The sequence below is a fragment of the Brienomyrus brachyistius genome, unplaced genomic scaffold (genome assembly GCF_023856365.1).
Source record: "Brienomyrus brachyistius isolate T26 unplaced genomic scaffold, BBRACH_0.4 scaffold81, whole genome shotgun sequence".
Lineage (NCBI taxonomy): Eukaryota > Metazoa > Chordata > Actinopteri > Osteoglossiformes > Mormyridae > Brienomyrus > Brienomyrus brachyistius.
Genome location: NW_026042356.1, coordinates 445,381 through 464,202, shown reverse-complemented (window position 1 = coordinate 464,202; position 18,822 = coordinate 445,381). Strand labels below are relative to the sequence as shown.

Sequence of the window (18,822 nt, the reverse complement as noted above, 5' to 3'; positions counted from 1 at the left end):
TCTTTAGGAAGCTCTTTAAGAATGAGACTGTAATGCTGTTTTCCATTTGCCAAGTCACCAAGACCGAAGTCATTAGCAAACACAGCTCTTTATGGGAACAAGACAGTGCATATAAACACGTTAAATCAGCTTTTCTTTTCCTCTATCCCACCCCATAAAATTAATGTAAAATAAAACATAGAGCATCTTATTCATATCCTTTGCTTATTTTGCTTATTTACTTGCTTGCTTATTTATTAAGTACAAAATCTATCCGTCTGTCTTCCCACCACTTATCCAGTAGAGATACAGTGAGTCTGAAGTCTGTCCCAGTCCATCACAGGGCAGGGGACACCCTGGACGGGATGCCAGTCCATCACAGGGCAGGGGGCACCCTGGACGGGATGCCAGTCCATCACAGGGCACAGGGCAGGGGACACCCTGGATGGGATGCTAGTCCATCACAGGGCACAGGGCAGGGGACACCCTGGACGGGATGCCAGTCCATCATAGTGCACAGAGCAGGGGACACCCTGGACGGGATGCCAGTCCATCATAGTGCACAGAGCAGGGGACACCCTGGACGGGATGCCAGTCCATCACAGGGCACAGGGCAGGGGACACCCTGGACGGGATGCCAGTCCATCACAGGGCAGTGGACACCCTGGACGGGATGCCAGTCCATCACAGGGCAGTGGACACCCTGGATGGGATGTCAGTCCATCACAGGGCACAGGGCAGGGGACACCCTGGACGGGATGCCAGTCCATCACAGGGCACAGGGCAGGGGACACCCTGGACGGGATGCCAGTCCATCACAGGGCACAGGGCAGGGGACACCCTGGACGGGATGCCAGTCCATCATAGTGCACAGAGCAGGGGACACCCTGGACGGGATGCCAGTCCATCACAGGGCACAGGGCAGGGGACACCCTGGACGGGATGCCAGTCCATCACAGGGCACAGGGCAGGGGACACCCTGGATGGGATGCCAGTCCATCACAGGGCACAGGGCAGGGGGCACCCTGGACGGGATGCCAGTCCATCACAGGGCACAAGGCACATAAAATGGCATTTGGCTGAAGCACGTTTCTTGGACTGTGGTAGGAAACCCAGGCCACATCTGGAGAACATGAGAACTATACCCACAGAGCAGTGGTGTGAAGCAGCACCGCAGTAGCACAGGATCACTCTTTAATAGTCACACTGTTTGTATCTATTGTTGATTATCTGCTTTTTATGTTGTCACATCTGTGAAATAAACCAATGCTGCCTGTATCAACATTTTGGCAGCACAGCACACAGTAGGTGTATCACATTATGCTGAAAGCAGTGAAGAGGGCAGACTGGCTTGCTGAAACAGGGCCTCCTGTCCCACCCACCTCCAGCTCCGGCCCCGCCCTCTCGCAGCTCCAGCCCCGCCCACTCCCAGCTCCTGTTCCGTCCTCTCCCATGTCTAACCCCGCCCACTCCTAGCTCCAGCCCCACCCACTCCCAGCTTCTGTCCTGCCTTCTCCCATCTCCAACCCCACCCTCTCCCATCTCCAACCCTGCCCCCTCCCAGCTCCAGCCCGGCCCACTCCAGCTCCAGCCCCGCCCTCTCCCAGCTCCAGCCCCACCCACTTCAAGCACAGGTCCCCCCTCTCCCAGCTCCAGGCTGGTTTTAGCCTGAGTAGAGAGAGCAGAGACAACCCTGCCAGCAAGGTTTGGTGAAAGTCATGATGCACATGGGTCTTTTATCTGTGTGAAAGTTCTCCGTTCACTTCATCCAACATAGTTGCATCCTGTAGATAAGGAGCAGCAGAGGCTGCCCTCGCAGACGCAGTATGACAGGGGGGTGGGGGGAGACGGGCAAGTTTGGAAGGTAATTACCAAAGAGCTATGTTTACTAATGACGTTAGGTTGTGTGACCCCGGCGAACTGAAATTAACTACATGCCTTCCCAAGGGGCACCTTCAATTTACAGGTTATGGAAATAAGCCTAGGGGGCTCACTCTTTGTGCTGTGTTGACCGTGGGAGGGGCGACAGCGGCGCAGGGTCAGCTTCCAGCCAGAGAGACCCCAGAGTGTGTGGGTTAAACCACTGCCCCCTGGAGGCAGGGGGGAACATTAGCAGCCATAAACAAAGAATCATGTCTACTTAAGGCCCTAGCATCATTAATTCCTAAATAATTTTTTTTTAACATTTGAAAGTATAACCATTATAAGGCTACTACATTTTTAGTTTAAAAGTTAGTTTTTAAATGGATAAAATACCGTTTGATGCCAAATACAAAAGTTTGGCCATCTTAGTATGAAGTGCATTTTTTATATATATAAATCGATCTGCTCCTCCCCAAAACCGGCTTTTTAAAATGTCAAGTATCCAGCGAATGACGGCAGGTTTTAAATCAGCAATAATGGTCCCCCCGCACACGTGTAAATTGCTGTTGAGTGTCTTCCAATCATTAACGTTATCTGATTTTAAAGCAAACGTACATTGACGAAAGCTGTCAGTGTGCACGAATGTTTCTGTGTGCTGTCATATTCGCCCCAAGTTAATATACTCCTCTGAAGTTGCCATAGCAACTACCATGGGGGTGCGTGATATCTGCCTGTTTCAGTACGGCTGTTCTCCTTTGGAAAAAAAAGATATATAAGAATTTATTTATCTTGCTAAAGCAAATGCTTCCACTTGTCTTTATTAAATGACCTTTGCTTCCCAGAGAATGTTTGCCCAGCAATGGAAAGCTGGCTTGGTAGTACAAAGCCATCTTGTTTGATCATTCAGGGCTCAGATCAAGGAACAGACCAGAGCATTTCCATTGGACTACAGTGGCTGAAAAGACAGCTTCACCAAGGTTACGCAGGTTTTTAGTTTGATGAAAAATTTGTTTTTAATTTTTGAGAAATGTTTTTGAGCCGCATCTAAAGGAAAGGCAAGTACAAAGTAAGTTTGAGGGAAAGTTCAGTAACAATTAACTGTAATGCTCATCTCTATTAGGGGTGGTGCAGTTAGCACTGTCGCCTCACTCCAATGGGACCTGGGGTGGCACTGTGGTGCAACGGTTAGCACCCAGTGGGACCTGGGGTGGCACCCTGGTGCAGTGGTTAGCACTGTTGCTTCACTCCAATGGGACCTGGGGTGGCACTGTGGTGCAGTGGTCAGCACCCAGTGGGACCTGGGGTGGTGCCCTGGTGCAGTGGTTAGCACGGTTACCTCACTCCAATGGGACCCAGGGTGGCAATGTGGTGCAGTGGTTAGCGCAGTGGTTAGCACTGCTGCCTCACTCCCATGGGACCAGAGTTTGAGTTTCTGCCATAGCTCCATGCGTGTGGAGTTTGCATGTTCTTCCCATGTTGTCGTGCAGTTTCCTTGGTGTACTCCAGTTTCCTCCCACAGTCCAAGAACATTTGAGGTTAATTGAAGTTGCCAAATTACCTATAGCTGTGCGTGTGAGTGTGTCCTGTGATGGGTTGGTGCCCCATCCTGGGATGTTCACTGCCTTGTACCCATAGGCTCCAGGCCCTCTGTGACCCTGAATAGGACAAGTAGTGTCAGAAAATAAATGGATGGAGAAGTCTTAATTGTATGGTTTTATAAGGCCAAGCAATCTACAGATCTTGTGGAGGCCAGCATAAAAGAAGCACTTAGGTGTTTTTATGGGGCAATTACATTTGCAACTGAAATAACCTGCTTCTCTTCTATTTTGGTGATTAACTAAGATCATTAACGACGAACAAAGGTGTAATAGCAGCTGTTATCATTCTCCACCTGATACTCTTAGACTAGGCAATGGCCTGTAAAAGCTGCATTCCACTGGCATACATTCCTAACTCAAGGTGTTTCTTTTTGTTTTCAAGTTTTATTTAGTGTTAAGGCCATTCATCACACACGTAGCACCTCCACAACATGTGGCACAATACAACCTGGACTGTTGCTTCTGTTCCTTGAAGCTTCTTTATACTACACTTCTCAGTACGAGCTGATATGTGACCGTGGAGAAAGCGGAGAGTGCTCGTTCATTTGAGCCGCCTTTATTCGCGCTGTGTGCCTGGTATGCGGCGTCCACATGCAATCATTTCGGAGAAGTGCCATCGGCGCTCTCACTTTGGCTGACTGTCTGATTGGCCTGATAAGTGACATCCACACTGGATGCAGCCACTGTTCCCAAAGACGGCAGCTTTGTTGGATAAACAAACAAACAAATAAAAAAAACTTTGTGGACTACAGCATTGGATACTGATAGCAACTGACTTTGGATGTACTTTTGTCAGTGAAATATAAAATGAGCTCCTAAGGATGAAAACCAGTTGGATAAAGTAACATTCTGTAAGATATACGTTTGTTTGTTTTGGTTATACGTAACATTCTGTAAGATATTCGTTTGTTTTGGTTATACATAACATTCTGTAAGATATACGTTTGTTTTGGTTATACGTAACATTCTGTAAGATATTCGTTTGTTTGTTTTGGTTATACATAACATTCTGTAAGATATTCGTTTGTTTGTTTTGGTTATATGTAACTTTCTGTAAGATATTCATTTGTTTGTTTTGGTTATACGTAATATTCTGTAAGATATTCATTCATTTGTTTTGATTATACATGCGACGACACTATTTCAACCTCAACATCCTTCTCTGCCCCTGTTCTGGCATTTTCTGCTGTCACCATGCACAGTGTGTCTGCGTACCTGTGATGTGAGACCATGTGGGAGCCGTTAAGCCGGGTGGCAGTAAATTCTGAGATGTGCATTGTCACAGCACCATTCTTTACTGTTTTACAGTAGAATAAATTTCCCATTTACAGTTTTGGTGTTCAGCATGAATCATGATAAATATAGCAGCACCAGGTCTATGGGTGTTACAGCATGAATAATAAACCAATTATGTAATGCACAGGTGGGGGGGGGACGTCTTTACATTATAATTATTGAGGCCGTTTCTGATAAGTACCTTGGTATATTATGTGACTACAGTGTACCTGTAATTCTAAGGTCTGACTCATAGTGGGTATGTCACTATGTCACTTCCTGTCCGGGCATTCAAACTAATTCATTCTTTACTGGCAATCCTGTAAAGTAGGATTTTATTGACCCCCCCCCTACCCATATGAGAAAATACCTGAGCTAAGGATCCCCTAAAAACTAAGGGTTGGTTCTGGGTATTCCCCCCGGTATTTCTGTCTGTCCCCTTACCATCACCAGGCACCAGGGTTAGGCTGAGGGACTGTGGCTTTTCTGATACTGTGACACTGACAAAATCCGCCCCCCCCACAAACATCACAAAACACCCCCCCCCCCACACAACACACAAACTTGTCACTATGCACAGACTAACTAACACTTTGCTTGACGGGGCGCAAACATTTACTAATAACTCAGTTTCTACTGAATTACAAATTATGAATCATGAACAAATATAGTAGCTTCTTTAGATAAAAGGTGCATCATGATTCATTAATTATGAACAAACATGACATCGGTATTTCACTTGTGTTATTCATTATTTTCCTTTCAGTAGTTCACAAAGGTTCACGGAATTAGATATAGTAACAAATATTGTAACTGCTTGAGACAAAAATGTCACAATTCATTAACGACCAATTAATTTGAGATCAGTATGTAACTGTGACTTAGTTTGTTGTTAATTAATACAAAGTCATAGCATAATACTATATTATTTGTGCTCCGTCAAGTTGGCTGTTACTGACTAATGTTACTGTCACTGTCACACTGCATACCTCCTGGCTGCTCTGCCCGCCCACCTCATTTAGCACATCGTTGCATCTCAGGCTGCACTGTCACATTCCGGCCCACAGTCTGTTTCTGTTTCGGTTTTGCTGTTTTCTTATATTATTATTTAAAAAGCAGCACTTCACTTGAGGGGACATAAATAAATGGCACACTTACTTAATGCATGAATTAAGCATTACCTAAGTGTTAGTTCATCATTCAATTATGATGATTCATGTATTGCATTGAGGAACTATGTTACATTATTAATATAGTTCCTGAACGGAATACAGGAACTGTCATGATTGATTAATGATGAACAAGCATGGGATCAGTACATAACTAACACTTAGTTACTGGTTAATGCATTAATTTAGCGTGTCCTGCTACACTATTTGTGTCCCCTCAGTTAAATTGTGACCATTTTGGGTTTCATTCCTCTGACTTACTTCTCTTGCTGTTTCTTTGTAACGTGCACTGCAATCCAAGGAGACACATTTCGTTCCTATACATTGCACAGCGTGTTGATGTGGGGGGTGGGCGTCCCACGATGAAAACCCCTGACTGAGCAATGGAGATGACATCGCAGTTCCCTAGACTGGTTACTGTATTGTTTACAAAAGAAATACTATCCAAAGGAAGGAAATATGCAACATGAATGGTGAGATATCCAGAGGCTGGAGTTGGGTAAGCACAGCTATGCCATTCACATCTAAGGGACTCAAAACTGCAGCCGCACCCAGATTGGCCAGAGCAGGAGGAGACCCGGGGAGTGTGGGGAGGAGGTTCTCAGCCTCCCTGTAATCGGCCCCACCTCCAGCTGACAGGACGCCAGTGCAGAGAGAGACCCGGGGAGTGTGGAGAGGAGGTTCTCAGCCTCCCTGTAATCGGCCCCACCTCCAGCTGACAGGACGCCAGTGCAGGGAGAGACCCGGGGAGTGTGGAGAGGAGGTTCTCAGCCTCCCTGTAATCGACCCCACCTCCAGCTGACAGAACGCCAGTGCAGGGAGAGACCCAGGGAGTGTGGAGAGGAGGTTCTCAGCCTCCCTGTAATCGACCCCACCTCCAGCTGACAGAACGCCAGTGCAGGGAGAGACCCAGGGAGTGTGGGGAGGAGGTTCTCAGCCTCCCTGTAATCGGCCCCACCTCCAGCTGACAGGACGCCAGTGCAGGGAGAGACCCGGGGAGTGTGGAGAGGAGGTTCTCAGCCTCCCTGTAATCGACCCCACCTCCAGCTGACAGGACGCCAGTGCAGGGAGAGACCCAGGGAGTGTGGGGAGGAGGTTCTCAGCCTCCCTGTAATCGGCCCCACCTCCAGCTGACAGGACGCCAGTGCAGGGAGAGACCCGGGAAGTGTGGAGAGGAGGTTCTCAGCCTCCCTGTAATCGGCCCCACCTCCAGCTGACAGGACGCCAGTGCAGGGAGAGACCCGGGGAGTGTGGGGAGGAGGTTCTCAGCCTCCCTGTAATTGGCCCCACCTCCAGCTGACAGGACGCCAGTGCAGGGAGAGACCCGGGGAGTGTGGAGAGGAGGTTCTCAGCCTCCCTGTAATCGGCCCCACCTCCAGCTGACAGGACGCCAGTGCAGAGAGAGACCTGGGGAGTGTGGGGAGGAGGTTCTCAGCCTCTGTATAATCAGCCGCTGAATCTGATCAGTCCCCAGGTGCAGAGTGATTGCTTAACAGGACTAATAACTGGGAGTCAATTGAAACACTGTATAGAGCAGCATGTCGTCTACATGAATCATTTATATACTCTTTAAACGAGTAACAAGCTTATATAAAATTAAATTTATAACCAATTTCTGGACATTTATGAACTGTATGCAAAGATACAAAAATATTTGGGTAGACAGAGAGAGAGTGTTTGATAGCAAATTTTGTTTGATGAATGGAATTATAAATATAGAGGCTCATGTGACGATAAATGATATTTTATAAATAATCAATTTTATCTCGCTGGTGAATATGTAGAAACTAGCTGTAAATACAATTACAAATGAATGACATTAGACTTTGTAGTGAGCCCCATTTGAAAGCCATTTATTTATGTTTCATTGATTGGTTACTTTCTTTGTGGACAAGTCAGGTAAATATAGGTTTGGCATCAACAGGTAATAAGCAGCCTCCCCTCAGAAAAGGCCTTTGTGGGTCGACTGTCATGACCTACGTGGTGCAGAGCGGAGAAGCAGGCATAGGGAACAGGACTGGCGTAAAATAAAGGGTTTTAATAGGAAACAGAGCAAGACAGACATATAGACTTCAATGACTGGACTTGGGAAAACATACCTAACATGGACTAAATACATTGCACTAATGATAGTAACAGGAAACAGCTGGTGAACACGGAGAATCCACACAGGGTTAACGAGGGGGTGTGGCACACAGGAGGATCGGACGAGTGGGGCATGACATCGGCTGACATCATCGCCATGAAGGAAAGGCCACATGAAAACACAGGCAGACTTACTGCAGTACTGCACACTGCCGGGATTTTGATGGCAGTTATAATGAGTGTCATATGACTGATTTCCTCACATTTTATAACAATGTGAAATGCTTTATGGCTGATAAGAAGGCGTGTGTATTTCATTGATGGTTAGTTTATGTCTGTATTTCTGGTTCATTGTATCAGGATTCAGCAAAGTGAACTGTAATGAAATGAAGATGCCAGATGTGATGGGGGCCATCAGTGCCACATTCAGCTCAGATCCCTGGACAATCTGTTCTTTATCATCAGTAAATAAGACAAACATGCATGCAGTCCCTGGGCGACTGGAGACATTCCTATGCTTACATGTGACTTTTTATGGCTGCTAGACTAATCTACACTCAGTTACCATACTCACTGCATAATCACTGCATGCTCACCATACTCACTGTATATTCACCATACTCACTGCATGCTTACCATGTTCATTACATGTTCACCATGCTCTCTGCATATTCACCATATTCACTGCATGTCCACTATATTCACTGCATTTTTACCATGATCTCTACAAGTTCACCATGCTCACTACATGCTCATCATACTCATTGTATACTCGCCATACTTGCTGCATATGTACCAAACTCACTGTATGCTTTCCACACTCACTGCATACTTGCGACACACACTGCATATTCACCATGCTCACTGCGTGTTCACCATACTCACTGTATACTCAAAATGCTCACTGTATGCTTTCCACAATCACTGTATGCTTTCCACACTCACTGCATATTTACTACACACACTGCATATTCACCACTCTCTGCATGCTCACCATACTCACTTGTTACGTGCCGTAAGGTTTGGGGGGGGGATTGTCCTGATTGTTGTTCGGCTGCCTTCGTCTCCGCCTCCCGGACCTGGCCACGCCCCGAGCCTCGACGCTATTTCCGCGTTCGTGAATTGAAAAGGCCGGCGCGGGAGAGTAGCGGCAGCTCTGCTCATAGTTGGTTTTTGCTGTATTGGTTTGCTTGTGTTCTTTTGATTGATCGTGTATGACAGTTTTTGGTTTTCCGGTTTTCGTCTCTTGCCTTATCCCTCTGTACCTTTGCCTTTGGTTTTGACTGCTTTCTGGTTTATGATCTATTGCCTTCCTCCTGACTCCTCTCTTGCTTCGCCCCTCGGATACTGTGTTTCGGCTTTGGTGTTCTGTATGTCCGTTTCTGTTAAGTGCGTAGGGAGTGACGGCTGTTTTGGTTTGCGTACGTGTTGCTTATTCTGTGTTTTGGTTAGGGAGTTAGGATTAGTCTGTGTCATTTTCTTTTCGTTTAGAGTTAGCTTAGTGTGGGACGTATTCGTTAGTGGTGTTTTGTTTATTGTTTTGCCGGTGTCACTCCCGAAGTCTGTTGCCCTATTGTGTGTGAAGGTCTTTGTGAATAAACATAAAAAAATACAAAAAAAGATCCCTTTGTGTCCCGTGTTCCCTTTTCCCATACCCTGGTTGTCTCGTTTTCCCCTCTCCTTTCCCTTTACCTTTCTGGCGGTCCTCAACCCTAGACTGAGGATCGTAACACACTGTACGCTCAAAATGCTCACTACATGCTTTCCACATTCACTGCATACTTCCCACGCACACTGCATGCTCACCATACTCACTACATGCTCACCATACTCACTACATGCTCACCATACTCACTGCATGCTCACCATACTCACTGTTCTCCACGTCCTGACTAGCCCATCCTGTAACATTATGAGGACTCACTATCCATTGCATCACTGAATTCCTCACTGGTTACTTATACCATAAAAGCAGTTGGATGGCATTGAGGTCAGTGCTGTGGTCCATCTCTCCAAATGGAAGAGGCATGTGATAAGGTGCTCCAGCCTACCTACTGGAGGAGGCGTGTGAGGCGGCCACTTGGGGAGCAGGTGACAGGCAGACTCAGCCGTGAGCAAAACCCACGCAGATTCACAGGCAGAACTCCTGATGTCAGGCTGCAGGGCCTTTTATTAGAATGGTGCAATTTGGGTTCTCTGTAAAAGCTTCAGTACATACTCACTTAATCCAGTCTGGGACCTCAGTCACAGTGTCTCTCCCATTAATTTAGTCAAAGTATTTGCAATAGAATAGAAAAGAATTATGATCACATCTCAAATCCTGTAGCAAATAGAAGCACAATGTAATGCTTGTCTTGAAAACAAATTTGGAATTAGGTTTGGATTAAATAATCTGATAAGCAAGTAGTGTAAGTGGCTGGCCTTGTTCACCCTGGCGAGGCTGAATCAGAGTGCAGCCCTTCGTTATAATGTGCGTTACTTTTGACGTCTCTCTCATTATTTGGGTGTGTTTGAATAACGGTGTATGTCAGTCGGTAATGCTGGCAGACATGATGGTCTGTGTTGTATGAACCAGACTTACTCACATTCAGAGGTTGTTTTGAATTCTGGTCAGCCTCTCCGTTACTTTGTCAAAAGCAGAGAAGTGTGACCTTGCATTTTGAGGTCGGGGGGGGGGGGGGGGGGTGTCCGGCCCAGTCGACCCACTTCCTGTATGTGCTGTGGAGGCTTCGCTCTCTCGTTTCCAAACCGTTTACCTATTTACACGTTTGTCTCTCTCCTGTCTGTTACTCCCCATCCTCCGTCGGTTCATATTTGTACTTTTTTCTCCTTTTTCAGCAAAATGTGATGAGGTCCTGGCCACGCCCCTCGCTCACCACGCATTCTCTGCCTCGTCGGTCTTCGCCAGCGGCTATGCTGCAGGCTACGCCAAGCTCAACCGGAGAGGAGGTACGTCAAATCTTCCGGGGACACAGGCGCCCCCATACGGTGGCACCCCCCAACCCCCACCTTTGTTGTTGGGCCGCTTTTGCTCTGATGCTGCCACACCCACTCACTTCCCATCCACCGTAAGCTCATGGCACCTTGGAGCAAAGCTCGCTCACAGCTCACTCTCACCATTATCTGATATTTTACAAACCAAATGACTGAGCAGAAGCAACAATATCAGCTGCTTTTGTCTGGATGCCTGAAACATCACAAAATAATATGCATGAAGATGCATGAAGATGTTCCCCTTTGGGGGAACCAGAGAACCTACAGTTTCTGATATAATTGGAAAGTTTCTAGCTTGTCTAGAATTGCTTTGGCATCTCTGTATGTCCTGGCTGCTCACGTGTGCGTGTGTGTGCATGTGCGTGTGTGTGTGCATGTGCGTGTGTGTGTCCATGTGCGTGTGTGTGTGCATGTGCATGTGCGTGTGTGTGTGCATGTGCAGTTTCCATGTTCTTCCCGTGCCGAGGAGGTGTCTTGCATGTGGCATCCCATCCAGGGTGTCCCCTGCCCTGTGCCCTGTGATGGACTGGCATCCCATCCATGGTATCCCCTGCCTTGTATCCTGTGTGATGGACTGGCATCCCATCCAGGGTAGCAGAAAAGCCTTCTGAGCACTGGGCGCTAACCTACAAACATCACCTAGTTTAGAGACAGCAGAGAGAGAAAATCTTTCTAAAGGATTTAATCTGGCCAAACAACAAACTATCAAAGACCATGAGCTGCAAGCTGTGAAATGACTTCCTTTCCTCCCCCTCCTTACACTTTATGTCATATTTCATCTCAACAACCGAACAAGAGGATCTTGGCATTTTTTTGACATTGAATTTTTTAAATACAGGAACTTCATAAGCTATATTAAGTACCCAAAATACCAGAAAAAGTGTCATCTCAGGATGGCTCTGCATGTCTCCTGAGAACAGCGTGATTCGGGTGCATGGCCTGACCTGCCACCCGTCTGGGGCTGAGCAGTTAGCTCGGGATTGTGAGGCCGGGCTGTGTGCAGCGCTCCCTCGGCCTGGCTGCGTGCAGAGCTCCCTCGGCCGGGCTGCGTGCAGGGCTCCCTCGGCCGGGCTGCGTGCAGAGCTCCCTCGGCCGGGCTGCGTGCAGAGCTCCCTCGGCCTGGCTGCGTGCAGAGCTCCCTCGGCCGGGCTGCGTGCAGGGCTCCCTCGGCCTGGCTGAGTGCAGGGCTCCCTCGGCCGGGCTGCGTGCAGAGCTCCCTCGGCCGGGCTGAGTGCAGGGCTCCCTCGGCCGGGCTGCGTGCAGAGCTCCCTCGGCCGGGCTGAGTGCAGGGCTCCCTCAGCCGGGCTGAGTGCAGGGCTCCCTCGGCCTGGCTGCGTGCAGAGCTCCCTCGGCCTGGCTGCGTGCAGAGCTCCCTCGGCCGGGCTGCGTGCAGAGCTCCCTCGGCCGGGCTGCGTGCAGGGCTCCCTCGGCCTGGCTGCGTGCAGGGCTCCCTCGGCCGGGCTGCGTGCAGAGCTCCCTCGGCCGGGCTGCGTGCAGAGCTCCCTCGGCCTGGCTGCGTGCAGAGCTCCCTCGGCCGGGCTGCGTGCAGAGCTCCCTCGGCCTGGCTGCGTGCAGAGCTCCCTCGGCCTGGCTGCGTGCATAGCTCCCTCGGCCTGGCTGCGTGCAGAGCTCCCTCGGCCGGGCTGCGTGCAGAGCTCCCTCGGCCGGGCTGCGTGCATAGCTCCCTCGGCCTGGCTGCGTGCAGAGCTCCCTCGGCCGGGCTGCGTGCAGAGCTCCCTCGGCCGGGCTGCGTGCAGAGCTCCCTCGGCCGGGCTGCGTGCAGGGCTCCCTCGGCCTGGCTGCGTGCAGAGCTCCCTCGGCCTGGCTGCGTGCAGAGCTCCCTCGGCCGGGCTGCGTGCAGTGCTCCCTGTGCTTTCCGGCCTACTCTCAATGACAGCCCCTTCACTGGGTGACCCCAGCTGCAGCCCTGCTTCTGCAAAGTGCACATTCAGCACCTCCGGCACCTCCTGCCTGTAAACGTGGGTGAGCTGACTTAATCGCTCTGTCCCTCTGGCATTGGCGTCCGCGTTGTTTACATGTTTGCATGTTAATGGCCTGTTATCCTGGGCTTTAGTCGTTCTGCTTGGCCTTATCGCTGATTAAAATCCACGTGCTTACATTTCTAACAGCGCTAATAAGCTGCCAGCTGCTTCCGCCCTCTCACTAAGCCCCGTGACAGTGTCACCCTGTGGGTTTGTAATGCAGAAATGCCGCCACGCTCTTCTGCTCTGTGGCCTTAGAGACTCTAACTAGTCTCTACTGTCAGTTAACTAGCAGTTGGTAGATTAGAGCGAGCAATGTTTCTTTTTTTTGGGTGGTACAGGTGTGACAGGACCTCCTGTGGGTCACTGTCACCACGCTGACACCTGTCACCATGCTGCCCCCATCCAGCTGTGCTCCCTCCTGCCCCCTTTTAGTCACGGCTCTCGAACCCCTGGGGGGGGACTCCCTACCCAGCCCCTGATAGACATGGGCCCTGTAGGAGGGCCTCCGCCACCCCCGCCTGAACGCCATCAGCGCTGTCACAGCTAATGAACATCCTCTGCCACCACCAGCTATTTCTGACTTCCAGCTCTCCGTCCACTGACACGTCACCGATGCTGCGTTTCGATTGGCTGTATGGGGCTGAAAAATTAGGACAATTCTTCTGCTAACAAAAGTACAACTATTATGACATTTTACAGTATATCAATGTAATAACATTTTTGGTGAGAGGATGAATTCCGAGTGAAGTATTCACATTTATTGGGCTTCTATGAGCACTATTATGAAATCAGAAATCTGACTTTCACATGAATTACTATGCAGTTAATGGGAAAAGGCAGCCATCGGATTACATTGTCTCAACATTACGGAAATAGTACTGCAGAAGGATCACTCCAGACGAGTCACTCCAGGAGGGTCACTGCAGGAGGATCATTCCAGAAGGATCACTCCAGACGAGTCACTCCAGAAGGATCAAAACAGATGAGTGACTCCCGGAGGGTCACTGCAGATGAGTCACTCCCGGACGGTCACTGCAGAAGAGTCACTCCAGAAGGATCACTGCAGACGAGTCACTTCAGGAGGGTTACTGCAGACGAGTCACTCCATAAGGATCACTCTTGAAGGATCACTGCAGGAGGATCATTCCAGAAGGATTACTTCAGCAGGGTTGGGGACATTCCGGAATGCATTCATCAATTCAAGTCCAAGTCAGGAAATGGAACTAGAGTTGGAATTTAAATCTCCCTGAAATCCGAATTCAATTCCAGTTCTGTACCCCATAGTTTCTTTCCAATCCCAACTCCGGTTCCATTTCCCGATTTAGATTCGAATTGATGAATTCATTCCATAATGGCCTCAACCATGCATTCTAGAAGAATCACTCCAGAAGGGTCACGCCAGAAAGATCATTCTAGAAGGATCATTCCAAGCTCCATAAAGTCTGGGCTGCTCTCCCTCTCCATCTCAGCTTAACATAGGAGCTGGAAAATGGCATCAGTAATGCAGCCAAAATCTTACTGCGATTGTTGGAATTACAGTGATATTTGCTTCCATTTCAATTGTCATTTGCATCAAATATTTCTTGACAGTTTTTGTAGTGTATCTTCAATTTTTTTTCATAAACAAACAATATATTTTTAAACATCCTCCCAGATTCTAAGAAAACGATGTCCCATTTCTGTTTCATCATCTCCAAAATGAATTTGACTTTGACGTGCCAGCAGAGAGAGTTTTAGCTGGAAATATCCCATGTGAGTGGCTGCCAGTCTCAGCTTGGCCAGGTTGCCAGGAGTTGAAGAAGAAATGAAAACGTTAGCGGTGATGAGAAGTTTCATATCACAGGAAAGAAGAGCAGATGTCTGAGGCAGCGTGGCATTCCTGAGGCTTACCGATGTTCCTGCGTACTTACATATGTGTGATGAAGGATACCAAGACAGCAGCTCAGAGAGACCTGTGTTCGTGCTTCCTTTGGTGTGATGTCACTGGGGCTCAGTGGGTTAGCAATCTGGGTCCCGGGTTCTGATCCCTCGGCCAGCAGTAATTATATCATGTTGGGTCCTGCATCAAGGCCCTTAACCCCCAACCGCTGTAGGTTCTGGGACGCTGGCTGGTCCTGCTCTCTGATCTTACGTCTTTAGCAGCTTACCTGCTATGGAGATAGAAGTGAGTGTCATCTAAAGTCTAGCATTGCACAAATCATGTAGGATATTTCAGCAATGCAATCCAACGTATCTTTGGTTATAACAGTAGCGGTAATTCTTTTGCATGAATGATAAATGTATTTATGTAGCGTTTGAATTGTGTGCATTTGTGACATTTTGCTGTATAGAATTGGCGGAGAGGTTTTCTTGTAGCCTCTGCCAATTGCCGTGTGAGAACCGGGGAATTTTGTCGGAAATGCCAGTTTATAAGATCTCTGACTGTGTGTTTTCACCATGAAAGTAACATCTAAAGTTTCACGGCACTTTGGTGTGCTGGATGAAAAGGTTCATCCTTTGAATGCGAGGGCTCGGATTCTCCTGAGATCTGTGAAGATGTTCAGCCAAAAATGGTCATTCAGAGCCGAAAGCTGCCCCAGGTTCACCTGCTGGAGAATATTTATGAGGGAAATGAAAGAGCAGAGCTGTTTAAGCATTTAAGAACCCTTCAGTTTGGAATGCTTTTGAAATCCACTTCTCATTTTAGTAATAAAATAGACTTCAAATATTACTGAATTTCATAATATTGACAAAGAACACGGGCACATCTGGGATACTGCAAAAAAGCTGTACGTGATTTTCTCTCTGAAAATGTTAGACTGACCCTCACCTATGCTGATCCGGATGGTCATTTAAGCAGTGAGTGCTAATTAAAATGGAGCGTCATGTGTAAATTAATGAAAAAAGATTATAGTTCATTGCTCAACGAATCTTTTGTTCAGTTTACTTTAATTTTAAAATCTGTCGCCTTTTTACCTCAGTGTTTACCTCAGCAAAGCAGCAAAATATCTTCAGCTTGTAACCCAAAGGCTGTCCTGTGGTTGTCGTACTCAGGCTCCTTAGTTATCAGTTGATTGAGGTGTCATTAAAATATTTAGCTATATTACTGGCTAAAACGTTAATAGGATATCAACAGCTAAAGCTTTCTAGCATTCCATGACTCCACGCTGAGTCCTCTTCAGTCAGACCCTCATCCTGATGCGGAGCTTTGGACGAGGCTTATCTCACCAGTGTCTTTCTGCTGGCCTGGGGTGTGAGCGGTGAATGCGCGTCACATCGTGCCGGCAGGGCGCCCGACACACCGGCAAGCCCCAGCGAGAGGGACGGCAGGCGGAAACGCTGCGCTGTAGCCTGTCGTGTTTCTATTGGCCATTTCCATACAGTGAGATCGCGGGAAGCGCGGAACCGCCGGACACACGCACCTAATTTAATTGGTTAACAACAAAAATTGACTTTACTACAAGCTTATAATAACACATTTATGATTGTTCATGTCCTTCTTCATAATATGCCTGCATTTAATTAAATAAATTGGTATTTTTGCAAAGAAGGTTTATGCTATTAAATAACGCAGATAAAAATTCAGCTTGTTTATTCCTTGAGCAGAAAAAAACATAACTTTCTAACCGTGGTAAACATGTTTATAAACAGAAGAAGTCTTAATATCCAGCTTTCGGGCAAAAAATATCAAAATCGCTTCATCCTAGCATAGCTAACAACATGGCATAGCTATCTACATGTCACTAATATATGTTCTTGGTAAAATGACCCCCTCTAGCCTCACTAAAACAAAATCAAAAAGTTTATTTTATGCGCAATTCACCTCTGGAGATTCTGGAAGAATCTCTAAACACATCTATATTTTAAAGAGTAGCTATGAGTTGTGAGTGCGCTGGCGGATGCCGCCACCACTGGGCCAACGGCGTTTGCTGACCGGCGGTTTGCGCAGTGGGAACTCTGGAGGTAGCTGCGCTGCCTGTGTGCTAACAAGCATCAGGCAGTGCTCCCGGCCTGGGTCCCTGATGGGCGTGCAGTGCGAGGCCAGTCCGCTCGGTGCGACTGGTGATGTGTGACTGCTGCCAGATGTACAGGGGCGGGGCCAGATGGGCATGAGCTCCAGTTGAAAACTGATTGGCTCCCGGTGTGTCCCTTCCCTGACAAATACACTCAGGATATATATATATAGGGGCGGGGACACAGGAGCACTAGTTCCATCTGAAAGCTGATTGGCTCCCAGTGTGCCCCTTCCTCGTCACTTGCAGATTAAGCAAATCATTAGCTAATGATTAGATTGGCCCCTCTGTATGAATTATGGCCCTTCTAATGCTCCCTAAAAATCATAGAATTGCCAATAGGTATGCTCCTGCCCCAGTATTTTAAAGCATGCCTCTCAGCGTTCATCCCTGCCCAAGAAGATGGCTCCCAAAGGGCCGCCTGTGCAATAAGGAGTGCTGGAAGCCGTGGCCTCAGTGGATCTCTTCCTTAGGCTGGAAGCCGTGGCCTCAGTGGATCTCTTCCTTAGGCTGGAAGCCGTGGCCTCAGTGGATCTCTTCCTTAGGCTGGAATATGCAGCCTCAGTGGATCTCTTCCTTAGGCTGGAAGATGCGGCCTCAGTGGATCTCTTCCTTAGGCTGGAATATGCAGCCTCAGTGGATCTCTTCCTTAGGCTGGAAGATGCGGCCTCAGTGGATCTCTTCCTTAGGCTGGAAGATGCGGCCTCAGTGGATCTCTTCCTTAGGCTGGAAGATGCGGCCTCAGTGGATCTCTTCCTTAGGCTGGAAGATGCGGCCTCAGTGGATCTCTTCCTTAGGCTGGAAGATGCGGCCTCAGTGGATCTCTTTGTTAGGCTGGAATATGCAGCCTCAGTGGATCTCTTCCTTAGGCTGGAATATGCAGCCTCAGTGGATCTCTTCCTTAGGCTGGAATATGCAGCCTCAGTGGAACTCTTCCTTAGGCTGGAATATGCAGCCTCAGTGGATCTCTTCCTTAGGCTGGAATATGCAGCCTCAGTGGATCTCTTCCTTAGGCTGGAAGCCGTGGCCTCAGTGGATCTCTTCCTTCGGCTGGAATATGCAGCCTCAGTGGATCTCTTCCTTAGGCTGGAATATGCAGCCTCAGTGGATCTCTTTCCTAGGCTGGAAGATGCAGCCTCAGTGGATCTCTTCCCTAGGCTGGAAGATGCAGCCTCAGTGGATCTCTTCCTTAGGCTGGAATATGCAGCCTCAGTGGATCTCTTCCTTAGGCTGGAATATGCAGCCTCAGTGGAACTCTTCCTTAGGCTGGAATATGCAGCCTCAGTGGATCTCTTCCTTAGGCTGGAATATGCAGTCTCAGTGGATCTCTTCCTTAGGCTGGAAGCCGTGGCCTCAGTGGAACTCTTCCTTAGGCTGGAATATGCAGCCTCAGTGGATCTCTTCCTTAGGCTGGAATATGCAGCCTCAGTGGATCTCTTCCCTAGGCTGGAAGATGCAGCCTCAGTGGATCTCTTCCCTAGGCTGGAAGATGCAGCCTCAGTGGATCTCTTCCTTATTCTGGAAGATGCAGCCTCAGTGGATCTCTTCCTTAGTCTGGAAGCCACAGCCTCAGTGGATCTCCTCCTTAGTCTGGAAGATGCGGCCTCAGTGGATCTCTTTCTTAGGCTGGAATATGCAGCCTCAGTGGATCTCTTCCTTAGGCTGGAATATGCAGCCTCAGTGGATCTCTTTGTTAGGCTGGAATATGCAGCCTCAGTGGATCTCTTCCTTAGGCTGGAAGCCGTGGCCTCAGTGGATCTCTTCCTTAGGCTGGAATATGCAGCCTCAGTGGATCTCTTCCTTAGGCTGGAAGATGCGGCCTCAGTGGATCTCTTCCTTAGGCTGGAAGATGCCGCCTCAGTGGATCTCCTTGATAGGTTGG

The 18,822-nt window shown here is 48.4% G+C and overlaps 1 pseudogene; it reads left to right on the top strand.

The window, feature by feature from the left end:
* LOC125726951 (contactin-associated protein-like 2) overlaps nt 1-18,822 on the top strand; it is a 252,898-nt pseudogene that overhangs the window by 90,675 nt on the left and 143,401 nt on the right.